The sequence below is a fragment of the Heterocephalus glaber genome, unplaced genomic scaffold, assembly GCF_053883595.1.
Source record: "Heterocephalus glaber isolate CG9 unplaced genomic scaffold, H.glaber_assembly_v1.0 deba00000331, whole genome shotgun sequence".
Taxonomy (NCBI): domain Eukaryota; kingdom Metazoa; phylum Chordata; class Mammalia; order Rodentia; family Bathyergidae; genus Heterocephalus; species Heterocephalus glaber.
The window spans coordinates 63,711,551-63,731,226 of record NW_028258142.1 but is presented as its reverse complement, the minus strand read 5'-3'; the positions used below and the strand labels follow the sequence as shown (position 1 = coordinate 63,731,226).

The following is a 19,676-nucleotide window of genomic DNA, read 5'->3' as shown; positions in this document are numbered from 1 at the left end:
ACACAGGGAATATTATTCACCCTCGAAGTGGAAGGGCATTTTGACACATGCTTCAATATGGATGAAACTCAAGGACATAATACTAAATGAAATAAGCCAGTCACAAAAGAACAGGCACTGCATTACTACATTTATGTGAGGTTCTAAAAGCAATTAAGCTGAAAGACAGGAAGTAGAATGGTGATTGTCAGGGACAGGAGGAGGGGAAATGAGGAATTAGTTTGCTGATTACAGAGTTCCAGTTTTACATGAGAAAAAGCCTGGAAGAGGGATTCTCGGGATGGCCGTGCAATGATACACACATATATAATGTCACTGACTGTACACTTAAAAATGGCTAAGGTGGCCCCTTTTCTGTCATGTCCATTTCTTAAAAGTTTTACAAATTGAAAAAACACAAAACAAATGCATTTCACAAAATTAGGTGCTGAGGTTATGAGACATGGAGAGGAAATAAGCTGTAACATCAAGGGAAAAACATTCCGGCGGGGAAGGGAGCAATGACCTTGGGCACCTTGGTTGGTTTGGGGCCAAGAGCGTCCCCACTACAGGGCCCGACCACCAGGAAGGACAGGGAGGGTCCTGTGGCCACCCCTCCCCCAGTCCAGGAGAAGCAGCGGAGCCAAGCATGGGCGCTTCATGCTCAGCATGGGCGCTTCATGCTCAGCATGGGGCTCCCACCAGGACTGATCCATTAGCAGGACCTCATGTAAAGCACTCAGAACTTAAAAATATCCAACATTGTTTGCTTTTAAAAGCAAGAGGCACAGCAGGTAGATGGATGCCAAAATGTTGGAATTTTAAGTGATTATATTGTTACATAAAAATCAAAATATTTGACTTTTACGATACATGATGGAGAAATACCACATTTCTTTGGAGCAGAATGCTTAAATAACTGCGACACTTTGGTCTCTAACCATGAAGACTGAGTTACTTTATGCAGTAAAATGCTGTTTTTGGGTAGCAGTTTGTATCTGAAAAGTTCCCCAAAGGCTTTCATCCCCAGGTGATGGTGCTATCGAGGAGTGGAGGAAGCTTTAAGAGGTGAGCCCTGTTTGTAATTAGGCCTTTTAGGAACCCTGCCTGCACCTTCCTGTCTTTGATTCCTGGCTCCCATGTGGCTAACAGCCCTTCCCACCACCCATGTCCCCAACATGATGTACAGGCTCACCACAGGCACAAAGCATCAGGGCCAAGAGACCGTGAACCATGACCTCTGAAACCATGAGCCAAGGTAAACTTTTCCTTCTTTTAAATTGATTCCCTCAGGTATTTTGAGACTGTAGTGGAAAGCTGACTGACACGTTGGTCTTACATGATTTGGTTTTTGCTTTTATAGTTTCCAAAATTGATGTGTGTCAGTCAGCTTTCCTATTGCTAGGAGAAGATACCAGACACACACAACTTTAATGGAGGAAAGGTTTACTTTCGCTCTTGGTTCCAGAGTTCCAGTCTGTGGTTGGCAGACTCCAAGGGAGAAACACCGTGGTGGAAGGGTGTGGCTGAGGAAAGTTGCTCACCTCATGGCAACCAGGAAACGGAGAAGGGGAAAAGAGCCAAAGAGGAGGAGACCAGAGGAAAGGCAGAGGCCCCAGCCTTGGCCCATTCTCTTCAACTCGAGACTATTCCTGTTTCAATCACCACAAAAATGCCATCAGATTATGCCTCTCAATCCAGTCCCTTCCCCAAAGGCCAACAGCAACCAAATCTTCAGGACCATGAGGTATTTTGGGGGACACATTGGACCCAACCACAACAGTTTGCAGCTTTTTTCAAAGAATCCCCCTGAACTTTTCTTCTCCATGATAGAGGAGGGATTAAACTAACGAGGGTGTGGTCCGAGCTGAGCTGCATTACCTGAAAGAAGACTCCTGAGGTGGAAAAAGGTAATGAGAACAAAGGCGAGGTAAGGTCCAACTGCAGGCAACCCGGACTCACTTAAGACAACTAAATTCTGACGTGCTGGGCAGCAGTGGATTGTTAACACATTCGGCTGTGGCATGTGATGTACGTAAGCACACTGGTATGCATGAGAGTACAAAAGAGAGGGGAAATGGAGTTTCCATACATAAGAACCAAAAAATATTCCATTCAATACTTTCCATACCTTTAGGAATCTGTTCAGATATCTAACTCACCCTTGGAGGAAATTATGGAATTAAATCATTGGTCCTTTCACAGTACCTGATTGGAAGTCATTCTAGTTTTGATATTAACTGACAGTACCATTTCAGGGAAACATGAAATGTGTACTTTCTTATGTGTTGTAGGGTAAGAATTCAGGTAGCTTTTGTTCGATAACTTGGTGATGAGAGGTTTTCACTGAATTAGCTGTAGTCACACAAGGCAGATCCATTCTAGTAGCTGAGCCATACATGAGATCAACAGCTAAGATGACTTTGCCCCTTTTCTTGTGCTCTAAGCCTTTCACGAGTTCTTTCCTTTCTCCACAAGACCAGATTCAGAAGTATACGGCTGTCCAACATTTTCTATAGTTCTGTATTTTGTAGATTAATTTTTTTTTAAAGTGAATATGCAGGGCTGGGGATGTGGGTCAGTGGTGCAGAGCCCTGGGTTTGATCCCTCACATGATAAATAAATAAAGAAACCCCCCAGATATAATGCAATATAGTGCACATATAAATGTTTAATGAGTAAATATATAAACAAAATGCAATTGAAGAAAGCAAAAATGGAAGGTCTTCTCCTATCTGCATCGTATCAATACTGCTCCATGAACTGCTTTGTTTTGTTTATGGACATTTTTCTACACCACCTCCATGGCTGCATTAATTTTTAAAAATTGAGCAAATATACCAACATACCCAAGCCCTGTTTGGAGAAGAGAGAAATCTGGGAAATAGCAAATGAGTGACAGAAGATGGGAGAAGGTACCTTGAGGGCTAATCCGATCATCCCAGTTGCAGTTCAGTTTCTCATTCATGCACAGGGTCAACTGATAGCATCTCAGAGAACAGATCCCACAAAACCCCGCGGGGGGCCAAGGGAGCGGGTGTTCAGCATTCGCCATGACCCGCTGCATAACACCCGGGTTTCACACGAGGCAATCCAACTGAAGAATCCTTTGATTGCAATGAGCAACTTTTTTGGCAGCGAAGTCAGACAGCATTTTTGAGACAAACACACTTGGAAGGGCTTTTGCTTTCTTACTTAGTTAGGGATGCAGATATTTCTCCTCATTCCAGGGCAGAGTAGAGACCATGACCTTCCACTCTGGCCCCGTTACATAAGACTGGTCCTCAGGCCCATGGACAGTCTGATAGGCGTCCGTCTGCACTTCATTCCTCACCATATTAGGAGAAAATCTAGGCTCCAACAGCTGTTCGTATTATTTTATTCCCAAACAATACTAGGAAAATGGTACATGCGAATAGAATGCAATTGTGTTACATAGCAACTTTTCCTAGGAGAACACCACCGGGTTGAAAAGTAGATTGTAAGTGTATGGAAATTACTAGATATTCAAAGTGGCACTTAAAACATAACCAGGCAAGATTTTATTGCTCTGTATCTTCTTCCATCATGTTTTCAGCTCTGACTTGTGGTATGTTTTAGTGGCTACCAGAGACCTGTAACTCGGGACTACCAATACTGCATGAATATTTTACAACTTCCTGGCTATGTTAATACCTCACAGTGTGTGAGTCTCCATTTACCCTTTGGATACTTTAGGCCCCTTCCTCACCTGTTTACATGCCCCAATAGTTGTTATTGGTGATTTTAAATAGTCAGTATATTTTTTAAAAGCTGGGATGTTCTGTTATATTGATCCTTTCTGCAGTTCTTCATTCTTTCTTGCATGTCTGTGTATCCACAGGTCGGTTCAGCTTGGAGAACTTGCTTTAGCATTTCCTGTCTTACTGTTGCACTATAGAAGTGTTAGCAAAAAATTCCCTCAGCTTTCTTTCTTGGTTATGTTTTTGATTTATTTTAATCTTGACAAATAATTTTCCTGGGCATAGAACTCTAGTGTTTGTTGTTGTTTATCTTTTTAAAGAAGCCATTCCATTATCTCGTGGACTCTGCTGATTCTGATGAGATGCCAATTACCATTTTGATTGATGTTCTTCTAAAGACAGTGTCTTGTTTTCTCTGCTGTTCTTAACAAATTTTCCTCTTTACCTTTTGTGTGGAGCAGTTTGAATATTACGTGCCTAGATTACAGTTTTCTTTTTATTTATTTTTCTTGAAATTTACTGAGCCTCTTTATGTCCTGCATGATTTGGGGGATACTCTTATCCATTTTCTATTCGAATATTTCTTCTGTCTCTTGTGGAACTCCAATAATATGACCATTAGACCATTAGCTATCGTGCCTAATTTCTCTCATGATTTGCTCCCCTCCTGCTCCCCCATTCTCTAGGCTTTAATCAAGAACTTCCTGTCTCTCGCCCTGTGTCTGTCTGTCTGTCTGTCTGTGTCTCTCTGCCCGGCCCCTCCCCAGGCTGTCACCAAGCTGCCAGGCTGGCCTCAAACCTCATCCTCTGGCCTTGGCCTCCTGAGGAGCTGAGACAACCGTGCACTTTTCTGCTGTTCTCCCCTTCAGTTTTCCTTCTGCTCATCTAGTCTTCTGCTAAAGTCCATCCAATGAATGCTTCTCTTCCAGTACCGTGGGTTTTTTGTATCAAGCATATCCAATTAGTTCTTCTTTAGGGATTTCATTTTCCTGTTGACATCCATATTTTTATCCACTTTTGTCCATCTTTTCTTCCAATTTCTTTAACATATTTGTCATTGTTAATTTTTTCAAACTTGTCTCTTCGGGCCACCACCTGGGCCATCAACATGCCTGCTAACAGCGACTTCAAAGCAGGGCCTGTTTCCTGGGTCACCCTCTCCTTTTTCTTCACATCACCACACCACGTTTTACTGTATGGCAGATGTGCTTTGTAAAAGCTCCCTGGAAAGCTGGAACAAGCACAGCTTCCACTAGAGAGGGGAGCCTTTCCTGTCCACGGGAGCTGGAGTGAAGGACGAACCACTTCAGTGGCATCCGGGCTTGAGCTGGGTCTGGGCCAGGCCGGCTTTTCTTGGTTTTACTTCACCCCTGGTCTCACAAGCACCAAGAGGGGACCTATCCTAGCCAGGTCCTGCTAGGTGGGCTTGGGGACCAGCACGCCAGGCCTGTGGACTCTGTGTTTCACAGCCCCGCTTCTCTTGTGTGACTGGGCTCTCAGCAAAGGTCTCAATGTAGGGAGAACAGCTCTCCACATGGAACGGCCCCGAATCCCAGGCTTCTACAGATTCCACCGACAGCTCCCGACTAGAGTCCCTCTATAGAGGCAGGGGTGATCTGCTGACCTCACATATGCCCAGCAAGGACTGGGGCTCCTCCTGCTTAGAAAGAGCTCCCCCTCCCTGGAGCCGGGCTCCCTTGTGCTCTCCCTCACATGTTTAAAAAGACAGAATTCTCCCATTTGTCCTTTTTCCTCTGCGGCTGTTACAGTGGGAAGGATCATCTTTCACACGAGTCTCCATCCTAGCTGGAGGCGGGACTCCCACAAACACCATAAGAAGCTGTTCTTGTTTAGGCACAGGCAGGCACTGTCCACCCACCAGTTCACGTGAGAGTACACCCTGAAAAATGTTTTCAAAAGACATTTCTTGCTAAGGAATACTCTAAGGGCCTTTATGAGCTCTTGTTTTATGGAGATTTTTACATGGAACTATGTGCTCCCATCCACACAGAATCCTTTGAGCATTACATTATCCTAACAGCACCAAAGCCAGCGCACAAAGGAGTGAAGCAGGGACACAGGGCTTCCGGCTGCACCTGTCATTAATGCAAATCCATCCCCGACTCCACAGCTCAGCATGTTCTGTCCCAAACTTCAGTGCCACCTTCCAGCGCTGCCCGGGGCATTAGCATTCCACTGCTACTGTCAGCTTCTCTGAAAAGCCATGCTCTTTCTTCCCTCAGGAAACCTGCTCTCTGTTCTTTTCTGCCTGGAACATTCTCCTCTGCGGTTTCTGCAGCAAGATGCTTCTCATTACTCAGCCCCCATCCACAAAGCATCTCCGAGTCAATTCCCCTCTCAGCTGCCCAAATGTTGAGTCCTGCTGGTTGCTGAGGCCCCAGCCTCACTGGTCCTTCCCATTCCCCAAGAGGACACACCGGCTTGCGGATTTGGCTCCTTCCCTGTGGGGGCCCATCTTCCCCATCAGGAGAGAAAGTGTCTGTCTGCGCTGCACAGCGTCTGGGAAATGTTAGAGGAGCTCCGGGGAATCTGCTGAGAGAACAGTCAGTTATAGTGGAGACGGCCTGCAAAGTCCGGTGGACTTTCTGTTGTTAGCGTTTTGAGGAACAGCCTTACTGACTTCCATAGGGGTTGCACTAGTTTACCTGCCATTCGAGCCAGCTATTCCCCTCTAGGTGCCTTCCTGAAAGAGTTCAGACATCAAGCCACAGTGATCCATGCACACCCGAGTTTATAGCACCACAACTCCTAAGAGCTAAATCTTGGACGTGGCCTGTGTGTCCATCAGCAGATGAATGCATAAAGAAGTGTGGTATTTATATGCAATAGAGGGCTACTGGGCTATAAAGGAGGAAACACTCGAGTCATTTGCAGGAAAATGGATGCACCTTGAGACTGTAAGGTCAAATAAATTAGACATACAAGCTTGAACACGGTTTCTCTTATATGAGAAACCCAAAGTATAAGTAAACCAAGGAACAAATTTTAAAAAAAGATAATAGGAAACAGAGAGATAGATCTTCTATGAATGGGAAGGGGACCAAGAGGTGGGGGAGGAGGCCATAAAAAGAATTAGGATGTGTTATGCACATGTACCAGCTTCCGCAGTGACTGTACTCATGACGTACTGCAAACACGGACTGATAAAAGCTTCAAAAGCCACTTTCTCAGCTCTGTCCCTGGCCTCCCACAGCCCTTCTAGAGGCCGCAAGTCCCCTGGGCAGCTGGACTTCTGCTTTAACAACATGCGTGCATCGTACCAGGGAAGGAATATTATGCGTGGACTTAGAGAAACTCTTGCAGTGGCAGCCCCAGGCTGGAACTCAGCCCCAGTGGCTTCTCAGCCGCACACCTCAGGCAAACTGTCGGACTCTGTGCCTTTCCTTCCTGACATGAGGCACAGGGACACGGTCATGTACACTTCGTGGAGCAGTTCAGGTAGTGAAATGCTTGCCACGTAGTAAGCCCGTGTGCTTACAACAACCAAAATTTAATTCCTTAGCCAGGTCACAGCGCTGGATTTAGGGTCAGACTATGGAGGGTGTTAAAATATCACAGAGGCATTGAAATATCTTTAGAAATATAATGAGACCAACAAAGCTGTGTTTATCAGAGCTCCTCTCGGACCCAAGCCTGGCTTCCCGTTCCCTAAGGCTACAAGTGGCCACACAACTCAAAGTCACATCAAAAGCCCTTGCCGTGCGTTCAGTGAAATCTTTGGTTTTCCCGAGCAGGCGCTGGCCCTTCTCCCTTCTGGAAGGCTAACAGGGGAGAGGCACCTCTGCACCCCCTTGCCAGCAGGAAACAAAGCCGAGGCACTGCAGTGCTCAGCTCCCGAGTGTCAAAATAACAGCAGATGCCTGTCTCTGCAATTCCAGAAATGTGAGAAAAATAAAACCTATTTTTAAAGACTACTCCAGTTCTGGTTATTTTTGTTATTGTTAATTGCAGCCCAAATCTCTTCTAACTGCTGTCACTGGCAGGAACACTTCAGTGGTCCCCAGGGTAGGGGGACAGGAGGCGCCCCCTGCACCCCACCAGGGGAGGGCAGCACTGGGCTTCCCGGCAGCCAGTGGCTCCCAGCACTGCCCGGTGTGAGGGGCTGGGTCTGGCTCCATCGGGACATTGTGGCTTCACATGCCTGCGGAATGCACAGGGAGGGCTTCCCGTACATCTTCTCTCTAACTGAACATATTCCAAGAGGTTCACGGGGAATACACCAGAGCCAGAGATGTTCCTTGCCCTTTCTTGCAGGGCTGGGCTCTTGTGACATGTCGCCATCCCCGAGGATGAGTGGACACCTGGAGACTTCCGGAGAGACCAGGACAGTCACACAGCTGTCTGAAGAGGAGGACAAGTCCCTTGTTTTCCTTGCTCTGGCTTCTCAGCAATCTTTGGATTCTCATAAAATTATAAACAAGCTCAACTTGGACGTCTGGCAACAGGTACTTGAAAGGCAGTGGTGATAACAGCAGCGAAGGTTTCGGGTAATAAAAGCAGCGCACAGAGGAGGTCAGGCCGTCTGTCCCAGGCCCTCTGACTTGGTCCTTTGGTGTCATTCTGCCCCCTCGCCTCAGCCCTGGGGGAAGGAGAGGCAGATGAGGCCCCTGTGCAGGGGTAACCAGGGCTGCCCGAGCCTCTCGCTGGTGATAAAGGATGTGAGGAAAGCCGAGTTGACACAGGAGGGAGGCTCAAAACAGCAGCTGACCCTGCAGTCACATGGCAGGGAGCACTAGCAAGTTGGATTTTGAAAAACAACCAAAGAGGTTCACATTAGCGACTAAACCCGGGTGTTTGGCTGTCACCTATGAGCAGGTCCGAGTGCTCGGCCGCGCGGAAGCTCGACTGTGCATGTACAGAATGGAGGCCGTGCGGACAGAACCGCCTCAGACCTCTGCACACCGACCGCCAGGGACACGAAAGGCAGAGGCTGAAGGACAGGAGACTTTTGGAAAGTTGACTGAGAGGCTTTTATGAGGGCAGGGCAGGTGGCCTCACCTCTGTCTCTGACAGTAACATGACTTCACATGCCTGACTTCGATAGTAAGCATGTGAGAGTCTCCATCAGCTGTCTACCAAGAATGCAGCAAAGGCCCCTAGGCAGGCTCCATGTTTATACAGTTATACACCATCAAATGCACACACCGCACAGGTAGTCCCCAGCTTAGGATGGTCTGACGTAGTGATGTTTTTGGCTTGATAGTGGTGCAAAAGCAGGATGCATGCAGTCAGGGACACTTCAGACTGTGAGCTCCAGGCTTTTCTTGGCCCAGCAACAGACACACAGGAGGATCCTCTTTGCTGGGGTGGATGAGCCCTGTGATCACTACAGGAAACAGCCAGCACTTCAGTGGGTGCAAATATTAGTGTCCCAGTGAGGCGTATGAAAGGCACTTTCAGCACAGGATGTTTTGAACTTACAATGAGCTTGCCAGGAAGTCAAGGAGCACCTGGACCAGTACCAAGGGACAAAGGACAAACTGCTCCCTGGCTCAAGATGAGGTCACATCCCTGAGATGCCAACTGTCCTAGGTGGAGAATGTCATCAGTGGGAAATTCAGGGGACACCTGACCTCCAGAACATCCTCACTCGGCCTACCGAGCCTCAGCCACACACAGGACAACTGCAGGACCTGCAGCTGGATAGGATCATCTACTGCAAAGCCCATTCTGTAGGAAAGTACTGGATATCTCATGCAGCTTACTGAGTAAGTACTGTGCTGAAAGTGACAATCCTGGTTATTCAGGGATGCTTTTGCACAGCACAACTGTAAAGCAAAACACACATCGTAAGTCTGGTGATTGTAAGTCAGGGACACCTGTATCCTCTATTTCTTAAAATTCCTCTACTTTGGCTGCTGAGAAAGCAGGAAATAGAGAAGGACAGGATTAGGGTTAGGACGGTGGTGGGAATACAACAATTTGTAAATACACCAGACAGCTCCAACCTGTACGCAGAGTCTTACGTGAATTGTATCTTGATAAAAAATTGTCTATGAAAATAATTATCCCTGCTTTAGTTTTTAAAACCTTTTTGATAGTTAAAAATACTTTGAAATTTGAAATAACTTTAAGGAAAGGCAAAAAAAAAAAAAGAGTTGAAATTTTTAAAGCAGCCATGGGTGTGGAAAGGTTAGAAGACCGACCAAGGACACAAGCACGGAGGGGGACTGGTCCCGCTCCTGTGCCGCTCAGCCTTGTTTCCACTGGTGACAGACAAAACGCCTGCTTTTCAGGCAAAGCCGATCACCCCTGTGAGCGCCTTGTGTCCTGGGTGCATTAATCTAATACGCAGTTTATGAGCTTGACGCAGGTATTGATTTTGGTGCAGCTCAGTCAGTGCTGCAAGGAACTCTCATTGCTTTAGCCTCCAATAGGAATTAAAGTCGTGAGCAGAGAAGTAGCTCAGTGACACTAATCACTGCTCAGAGGCTGCATTTTACCCAATGAGGTGATTCTCAGGAAGGAACCTGTACAACAGAATGTGGGCAAAAAGCAGCCTTCTCTCGCGCTTTAACAGAATTCTACCCTTCATCTGCTCAGCGACAAAGGACAGTCTTGGCAATCTATAAGTTTTATGCTTCTGAAGTCATACTTCACTGAGTCATCTGGATAAATACTTTTAAAAAGGCAGTTTATTTCAAAATAAGTTACGCGTTCTCTCTATGGCTTAGTACCACACTGCAGTGTATATTTCTTAATGCGGTCTTTTGCAGGCCCTGCAGCTGCTGGCTTTACACAACCATGTCTGACTTTCAAAGTAAAGCAAATTAAACTACACTGAGACACCATCTTACCCCAGAAAGAAGGGCCACCATCAAAAAATCAAATGATAACAAATGTTGGCGAGGATGTGGACAAAACATTATTGGTGAGAATGTAAAGTAGTGCAACCACTATGGAAATTAGTGTGGTGAGTCCTCAGCACACTGAAAGTAATTGCATTTGATTGACCGGCCTATCCCCCTTCTTGGATCTTCTGGAAAGTTAAAGACATCATGTTACAGTGATCCATGCATACCCATGTTCATAGCAGCACAAGTTATAATAGCTAAATCTTGGAAGTGTCTTATATGTCCATCAACAGATGAATAGATTAAAAAATGTGGCATTTACACACAATGGGGTACTACTTTGCCATAAAGAAGAATAAACTTGAGGCATTCATAGGCCAATGGATGAAACTCAAGAACATAATGTTAAGTGAACTAAGTCAGACACACAAGCTTAAATATCACATAGTTTCTCTTATATGAGAAACTCAGTATAGACAGATAGATAGTTAGATAGATATTGAGAGCAGAATAAACGGATAAGAGTAAAGAGAAGTTCAAATAATTCCCCAAATTATCTATTTCCTTGTTTCAAAAATATTTTAACATGTATATCAATGTGTTTCATTTATACTACTACTTTCTCTTAGTTCATTGAAAAGAAAGTTTGGGGCTGTTATCTATTTCTTCTTTGTAAGAGATAGACTTTTTGGCCTATGACTTCTACTCCGAGTAACATTTTGGTCATTTTTTTAAGATTATGATACACAGTGTATTAACTATTGTTATTATAATTATTTTGTTAGAAAATTTTGTTTTACATTTTCATAAAAGTAAGAAGTATGTTTTAAAATATTTTCTTCATTAATATCTACTTGTGGTAGACTAAAATAAAACAAATTTTGGAAAAAGAAAAGAAAGATGAGTCCTGCACCCTGGTGTCTCCCAAGCTCTGCCCTGATTGCTTGCTCCCTGCCTGGCCTCTGAGGCTGGGATGTACCCGGAAGGAAGCAGCCAGCTCTCCCACATCTCTGGTCTCTGCTGCCCTAATTAGCCTGTTGTACAGTGAGTTATGACCGCTCTCACATATGAACAACTTGGGTTATGACTGGAATTTTAGTTTTAACTTAGGACCAAAGTCTTGAGTTAAGACCCAAATGCCATCTGCTTATGCTTCCAAATGGTCTCAGATACAGATTGGACCCTAAAGAGTTCTGGAAGGAACATGACAGCGTCCTTTCCTGTGTCTGGTTCATTGAGTGGGCCGAAGTCTCTCTAAGGACAGAGATCTGCCTGTGTGTAGGAGAGACTTTGAAGGCTGTGTAGAGGAGCCTGGGGCTTCAATGATCAACTTGAGTTACAACCAGCCTTAGAGAATGAATTGAGTTCATAAGTCAAGGGTCCACTGTAATGCTCAGCCACTAATTGGGAAAACTGCTCCACTGTATCCTCGGCTGGCCATTCTGTGGTCTGTGACCCCTCAGCTCCATAGTGAATCATAGCGAGACAGAAGCAGGGAGGGGAGGACAGGGTCCCTGGCATTCTCCCGGCCTCGTCCCATGTGGACATCCATGTGTCGCAGGGCTCAGTCACCCTTCTGGACAAAACTTTCTGGTGTGGTACTGGGCCTCCTGACACTGCTCCATGAGAGCCAAAGCGATGGCTTCCACCTTCCTAACTTCCAGCGTGAGTTCATCACCCCTTCTCCACCCTCCCCTCGCCAGCCTGCTTTGAATTCCCCTCTGCCCCTTGAGTCATGGCCCTCTGCACGCCGTCTGTTTTCACTGGCTGGCTCTGAGGTGTCTGCTTCCTAACTCCCGCACAAATGGCTCTGCGCTGGAAAGCCCTCACTGGGGTTTCTACGACACACAGGATCCTAGCACTGGAGTGCTGAAAGGAAATTTGAGAAGTGCCCAAATAAATCACCGCATTTCATAGATAAGAAAGGAGAAGATTACAAGGTTAAGAAACAAGCCCAGGATCTCCAATTCATTTTTGAGAACTAGAACTACAAGCTGTGACTCCCGATGCTCAATTCTATGCTCTGCATGGCCCTGAGTTTTGGTCTCTTGATCTATTTATACTTTATATTCTTCACTCACTTGCCAAAAGATTAAAAGCTTCTCACATTTACATTAGAGATGATCTTCTTTGCTCTCTTAAAGTATTTCTGAAAAATACATGATAAAATAAACAAATTGATTTTATATATATATATATATATATATATATATATATATATATATATATATTTTTTTTTTGGTACCAGGGATCGAACTCGGGTCCTTGCGCTTGCGCAGCAGGTGGTGAAACCACTGAGCTAAATCCCCAGCCCCAAATTGATTTTATTTTAAACCATAGATATGTTGGGAGTTGTATCCATGGTCAGAATCTTTATCAAATAACAAAGAGAGCTCTTACCCCAGAAAGAATGAGGATCATTGAGAAATTAAATAAAATACTGGAGAGGCTGGGAAGGCTGAGCCCCTGTCTGCTGTTGGTGGGAATGTAAACTAGTACAACCACTATGGAAACCAGTGTAGAGAGTCCTCAATGTGCTAAAACTAGATTTTCCATTGGGCTCAGCTATTCCCCTTCTAGGTGTGTTCCTGAAAGAGTTAAGGACATCATATTACAGTGATCCATGCACACCCATGTTTATAACAGCACAATTTGTAATAGTTAAATCTTGGAAGTGGCCAATATGTCCATCAGATGAATGGATAAAGAAAATGTGGTATTTACACACCATGGGGTACTACTATTCTGCTATAAAGAAGGATAAACTTGAGTGATTTGTAGGAAAATGGATGCACCTCGAGACCATAGTGTTAAGTGAGATAAATCAGATGCACAAGCTTACACATAACATTGTTAATCTTATATGAGAAACCCATCATAAAGATATGGAGCAAAATACAAGGTAATAGGAAGTAGGGTGGTAAAGAGTCCTCCAAGGGGAAGGATCGGGAAATGGGGCGGGGTGTGGGGAGTGCAGAAAGGGACTGGGAAGTGGTGTGTTCATGATCCAACTCCACACGAGGAGCCAAGCCTTATGTGCGTCACACATAAACTAATACACTAAACAATTAAACAAAATAAATAGTACTTTGATGTACAAAAAAGAACAAAGAGGGCCCGGGATTTAGCTCAGTGGTTCCAGCGCCTGCCTCGAAAGCGCAAGGTCCTGAGTTCGATCCCTGGTACCAAAAAACCAAAAAACCAAAAAAAAAAAAGACAGATAAATGTAAAGGGTAACGTAAGATAAAGATGTTTAAAAAAACTAAAGTTCTCTAAGAATTTCAAAGTGAACTAATAAAATTGGCCTGAGTAATAGACCAAATAACCTGGATATAGAAGGTGTACACGAAATACAGAAAAAGACCACACATTATTCAGCTTTCCATGTAGTATGAGCAAACTTTTCCAAAGTATTGTAGCCAGGTTACAATGAAATAACAAATTCTACTTTTGTATTTTTATCACTGATCCTATTGATGATTGCAATAATAATATGGCTGAAAGCATTTGAAATTTATTCTCTACTCCATCCTCTCCAGTTTTCTAAAAACACTGCTTTGCATCAGATAAATTTCATGAGCAAAAGTAAGTGCTGGGAGTCAAAAGCATTTCATGCTATCTAAAAATGTCACTGCAAATGACTGTCCAAATTAGGGTCTGCCAGGTCTCTCACAGGTGCTCAGGACAGTGGTCCTCACTGCTGCTCACAGGCATGCTAAGTGGCTACACATCAACACCTTAAAAGCCCATGGAAAACGTGAATTTTGAAAAGGCAGTAGCTGTAAATTCCCCCAAAAGAGAATCAAGTAAATAATTTTGCACTGGTGACACTCAGCACTTTGGGGGCTCTTGTCATCAGTTACTCTACGTCACTCCACAGCCAGATGAATCGCTTTGGTAGTTCAGTATCTAATTCCTGACAGCAGACAGGAAGCCACAAATCCTCTATCAATAGTTCACGCCTTGGGGGACAGAGGGTTATTTCTTCTCTGTCATCTTAGCTGAAGCCTTTTATTTCTAAGAGGTTCAACCCAGGAAGTTTCTCCTCCTCTAAGGCTTACGGCCTCCTCATCTTCCAGTGACTTTATTATCTTCCTTTACCACTGGCCAGGATTAGTTATGAGACCAGTCCTGCTCTGAATGCGCTCTGTTGTAAGCAAAACTGGTGAACTTCATCCAGCTTTTAAAAAGCTCAAATGAGGCAAAGGAGTTAGGTCTTTCATTTCACTGTGTTTACTTTCATTTAAAAAGGATACCAGCATTTAAGATTTTGGCTTTGGTGAACAGGCAAGCCATGGAGTAAGACAGTTTCCATTTTTGCTTCTATTTTCCATTCTAAAGCCCATAAGTAAAGAAAAACAGGCCATATTCCACTTATCAGAATATCTGTATTTCAGTAGAGTTGTAAAGGAAATCCGTGTGGGCTTCTGCCTCCTCATAGCCACCTTTGTAAGAGTTCACTGAAGTCATGTTCTCTGGGGGGGGCACACACGGCTCAGCTCATGGTTTGAGGATGACCCTGAGCCCCACCCTGTCCCTCTTCGTTCCCACTCAATAAACAGTCTGCACACTATATTCACTGACCCTGAATTCTACTAAATGGCTCATTGTTTCTCACTTCTTTTCATCACAGAATTTTCCTAGGAAAATGTCTGCCTCCAGTAAAACTTTCAGGATCACATATTTAAGGGAAAAAATTTCTTTTCTTACATATTTGGTAAAAGTGAATTAATACTAATTCACTGATGAAAAGTTAATCAAGACAGAAAAGGTTGTAAATGTCAGTTATGTAATTCTAAGTAATCTTTTGAGAAGTAAGCTCTTCCACAAAATTTATTACCTTATGTTAATAAAAAAAGAAAAGATGCACTATGTAATTCTCAAAAGAAGGTCCAAAATACACTGTAATAGAATAAAGAGATATGGTATATTAAAAACTCCAAAAGAAAGGTAAATGGAAATTTGTAGAGCTCTCCTATACCCTTTGAACCTTGAGGCATAGTAACCATGGACAGTTAAATGCTACTCCACTTGGGAGAAAATTTTCATTTTCAGGCATTCAATAACAGGCACACAGTAGGTGACTTGTAACAGCAAATTTTCAGAAAAGGTTTCCTGAATGAATTAGTGTATTTGGAAAAAGAATGGTTGCAAAGGCCATCAGCAGTCTTGAAGAATGTGTTATGTGACCACCAGGATTCATAATAATGCCAGCTCAGTGATTAGTGATTTATTTATAATGGCTCATGCCAATAATATTTTAAGTGATTTATGCATTGAGTCAATGAACACTTATTATCTAAAGACATCACTAAATTTGGAAGGAATTTAGCACAAGACCTTATTTACAGCAGCAAGAAGATCCAGGAACATCCTATGAATGACCAGACATTGTGGATATTTTTACAGTCCAGTTAGACTAGAACTTTAATACTATAACTGATGGAGCTAATGGGCTTTCATATCTTGAAACTCTACTCCAGTAACTCATTTATTTTGCTAAAAAATTTTAAAAGAACCTCATAAAATGCAGTTCTTTGGATCCTACTCACAGAAATTTCAAGTCGGAAGGTTTGAGGAGGATATGCATTTTTATAAGCACCCACACCCATATCACCCCTAAGAGTTTCTAGTATCTCCTATCTGTGAGTCACACTTTCAGACACGTTTGTCTTACAGCATGAGACCACACTCTCTCCTAATTCTCATTAAACCTCTCTAAGCAGTGCTCCTCTGTCTACTTTCTGAATCCTCTTTCCCTACCAAACTTGGTACACTGGTGACTCCCAAGTTTATATCTTTGATGTACAGCCCTCTGGATTCTACATGAACCAACCTTTCTCAAAGCCCTTCCACCTCAGAGGTAGCTTTAACCTTTATGTGGGTGCCTTGCCAGTATCAGAATCATCCATACCCTTATCATGAGCCATCAGAAACCCTAACCCTACTTTTGACTACTCCTTCAGCCTCACATCCGACAGCTCACTGGATATCTTGAGGCTTCAAGGCAAGGATGTGTTGTTCCATGACCACATCTCCTGGAGGTGGATTTCTGCCTGCCTGTGTTCATGTGAAGGTGAAATCTTCTCTCTTTCCCAACTTCATTTATGATTAATTTTACAGGCTTCTCCTGAAGTAAAGGGCTCCCCAAATCCATTCTCCATTCCTCTAACCAAGGGCCGTTGCAGAGCATGACTGGCAGTACAGGGGATGAAAGATTACTCAGAATTGAAGTTCACCTTACACTCCAAGAGGCCCAGGGGGACTGGTGTCGCATGTGAGGAATTAACATTGACACTTCTATTAATGCACTACTGGTATCTCATGAAACACTTAAAAAACAATTTGTATGTGAGTGCTTTAAAATACACACAGAGATACAAGCTGAGACATTTCTCCTGCACTCCAACTTTCTCAACAATCTGCTGAAAGCTTGGATTGATAGCAGAAAAGAGAAAACTGTCTTCAGGGTATCTATAACAAAATTTAATCTGAGGGTAATTCGCAGTGGAATGTGAATTAGGGAACATATTAAAAGTGAAAATATTTCTAAAGAAATTTCAATAGAATAATGATGATTAGTTTATGAAATATTTATTAAGGACCTGTGAACATTAGGTGCAAGGTTCAGGACACCAGACACCATTCTAGGTCCTACAAATTTAGGAGCAAACAAAAAGGTCCAGCCTTCTCAACAGACTGTCACACAATACGGGCAAACAGTGCCAAAACAAATACTGTGTGTGGTCATGTCTACAAATGTGTGTGTTAAAAATACATCGAGTAGACTTTGGTTTCCAGTCATGAAGGCAACAGGGTTCAAAATGACCCTAAAAAGACTGGATAAATAAAGGAAACAATGGTTTTTAAACTTGACAGTAATCAGTACAAGACTCTGCACTTGATCTTAGCCAAAAGGCCAAGAAGTGATCAGTGCAAGACTCTGATGCCATGGAGAAAGGAAGCAAGTGGGATGAGCCCCCTATTCCATGCAGCTTTCCCCACAGAGGCGAAGGAATGGCGATCAAAGCAGGATCCACTGGCACTCACTGATCACAGCACTGGGAAGCACCGGGAAGGCAGGATCAACTTCTCCAGGAATCGGCACAGAGATCCTCTTGATTCACCCTGAGTCTCTATCAGGCTGCATTAAATAGAACCTTCAAAGATCACAATAAACCTAACTTCTGGGAAAAGAACCAGGGAGCTATAACTGAAAAAAATCCCACAAGAGCTCATAAAGAGATAGGAATGTGTCCAAACACTGGTGCATATATTAAAAATATAACTGGTAGACTTCTTTTATCAACCATGACAGAATAAGAGAATTCATATCCTCCAGTGTAGAGATGTGGTCCACCTTTGGTGTCTTGTGTCTTACTAGTAACACAAAATTTGTGCTAGGTAAAGACTACTCTAGAATGGACCAGCTGACTTCCTAGAAAAACTCACAATTTACTTCCTACCGAAGTAAAGCTGTATACTCTTTAAAGACATACAACAAAAACCCTTCAACCAACCACCAGAATTTCCCAAGTTTCAGAATACAATGAAAATTTCTAGATATATGAAGTAGGAAGAAAAAGGGACCCATAGGCAAAAGAAATATCAGCCAAAAGAAGGCCACAGAAGTGATGGTATTAGACAGAAAAAATGTGAAAGCAGCTATAATAAAACTCTTCAAAATACATAAGGATGTAAAATACATGACCATAATGTGAAACAAATAAAAATTGTAAAAGATAAAATTTCTAGACATAAAAATGCAATAATAAAGTCAAACATTCACCAGATAGATTTAGCAACAGAGTAGCTACTTGAGATAAAAGATCAGTGAACCTGAGGACATAAGCAGAAGCACACAGAGAAAACATAGTGAAAAAGATCAATAAACAGAGCCTCAATGACCAACAGCAAGCTTTCTAGTGGCCTAATAAATATGTCAACTTCCAGCCAAGATGGAGTGACAGGAACCAGATCTACTTCCCACTTGGAATAAAAAAGCACACACACACAGTGTACAAAACAATTTTCAAGACAATGAATGTCAGGAAACTACGATCAGTGATCCTGCAACCACAGGAGACAAACATGTTGAGCCCACACTGCCCCCAGATTGGTGCCTTCAGAGCATTTCCGGGACACAACAGGCCCTGGGAGCCCAGCAGAGCTCAGCAGGCTGAGCATAAGAGAGGGATCCAGGGAGCTCCCACAACAGGCTACCAGTTGGGAGAAAGCACCAGGCTCTGGAGTCCTCAGGGAGCCTGCTCAAGTCTTTCCCTAGCACTGATCAGCAAATTCAGGGATGGGTGGTTCCACAGGACAGGGAAAGCACCCGAAGGATGAGAAACAGGACCCAAGCAGCTGCAAATGGCTGGGAATAGTACCAGCCTGGTGGCAAAGCTCCAGATGTGTAGGACCTTGGACAGGGTGGTGCTCAGAAGACGTGGGCCACCAGAGTGGGGAACACTTCTTAGACTAAATGACATCTGCTCTGGTCCCTGCTACCAGATTTCAATCGAAAGGTATAAAAGGGTCAGTTTTCAAGAGCCAAAACAAAGCCAACAGATGTTTACAGGAACAGAAAAATACCCAACCCTCACAGGGTAAACTTTATACTGTGAATTCCAATGAAAAATTACCAGGCATGCAAAGAAACAGGAGAATACATATGATCCAAAATGGGGAGGAAGCCCCATCTATGCAGACTCTGAACTGACAGATGATAGGATTAATCGACAAGGACACGAAGACAGTCATTGTAATTTTAGTCTGTACATTAAGAAGCTTGGGGAAATACTTCAGTAAAAATACACAGAAGGTTTCAACACACACAAATAGAAGGCTGAAGTTTGATAAAAACTCAAAAGCCCCAGATCCAGGAACACAATAAACCTAAAGTGTAAGAAACATGAAGAAAGTCAGGCATGGTGGCACACACCTGTGAACCTAGCACTTTGAGAGCCCGAGGCAGAAGGATCATAAATTTGAGACCAGCCTGGAACTTAGGGAATGAGATCCTGTGTTAAAAAACAAAAAGAAAGAAACAAGAAAGATGATGAAAACTATACCGTGGCACATCATAATCACACTGTTTGAACTATTGATAAAGAAAAGAATCTTAAACTCAGAGGAAAGCACAAAATGTTCGTATAGAGGA

At 43.5% G+C, this 19,676-nt stretch overlaps 1 protein-coding gene across 5 annotated transcripts in view; it reads right to left on the bottom strand.

The window, feature by feature from the left end:
• Positions 1-19,676, bottom strand: part of Arhgap28 (Rho GTPase activating protein 28) — a 163,330-nt gene that overhangs the window by 71,096 nt on the left and 72,558 nt on the right. The gene's annotated exons all lie outside the window — the stretch shown is intronic.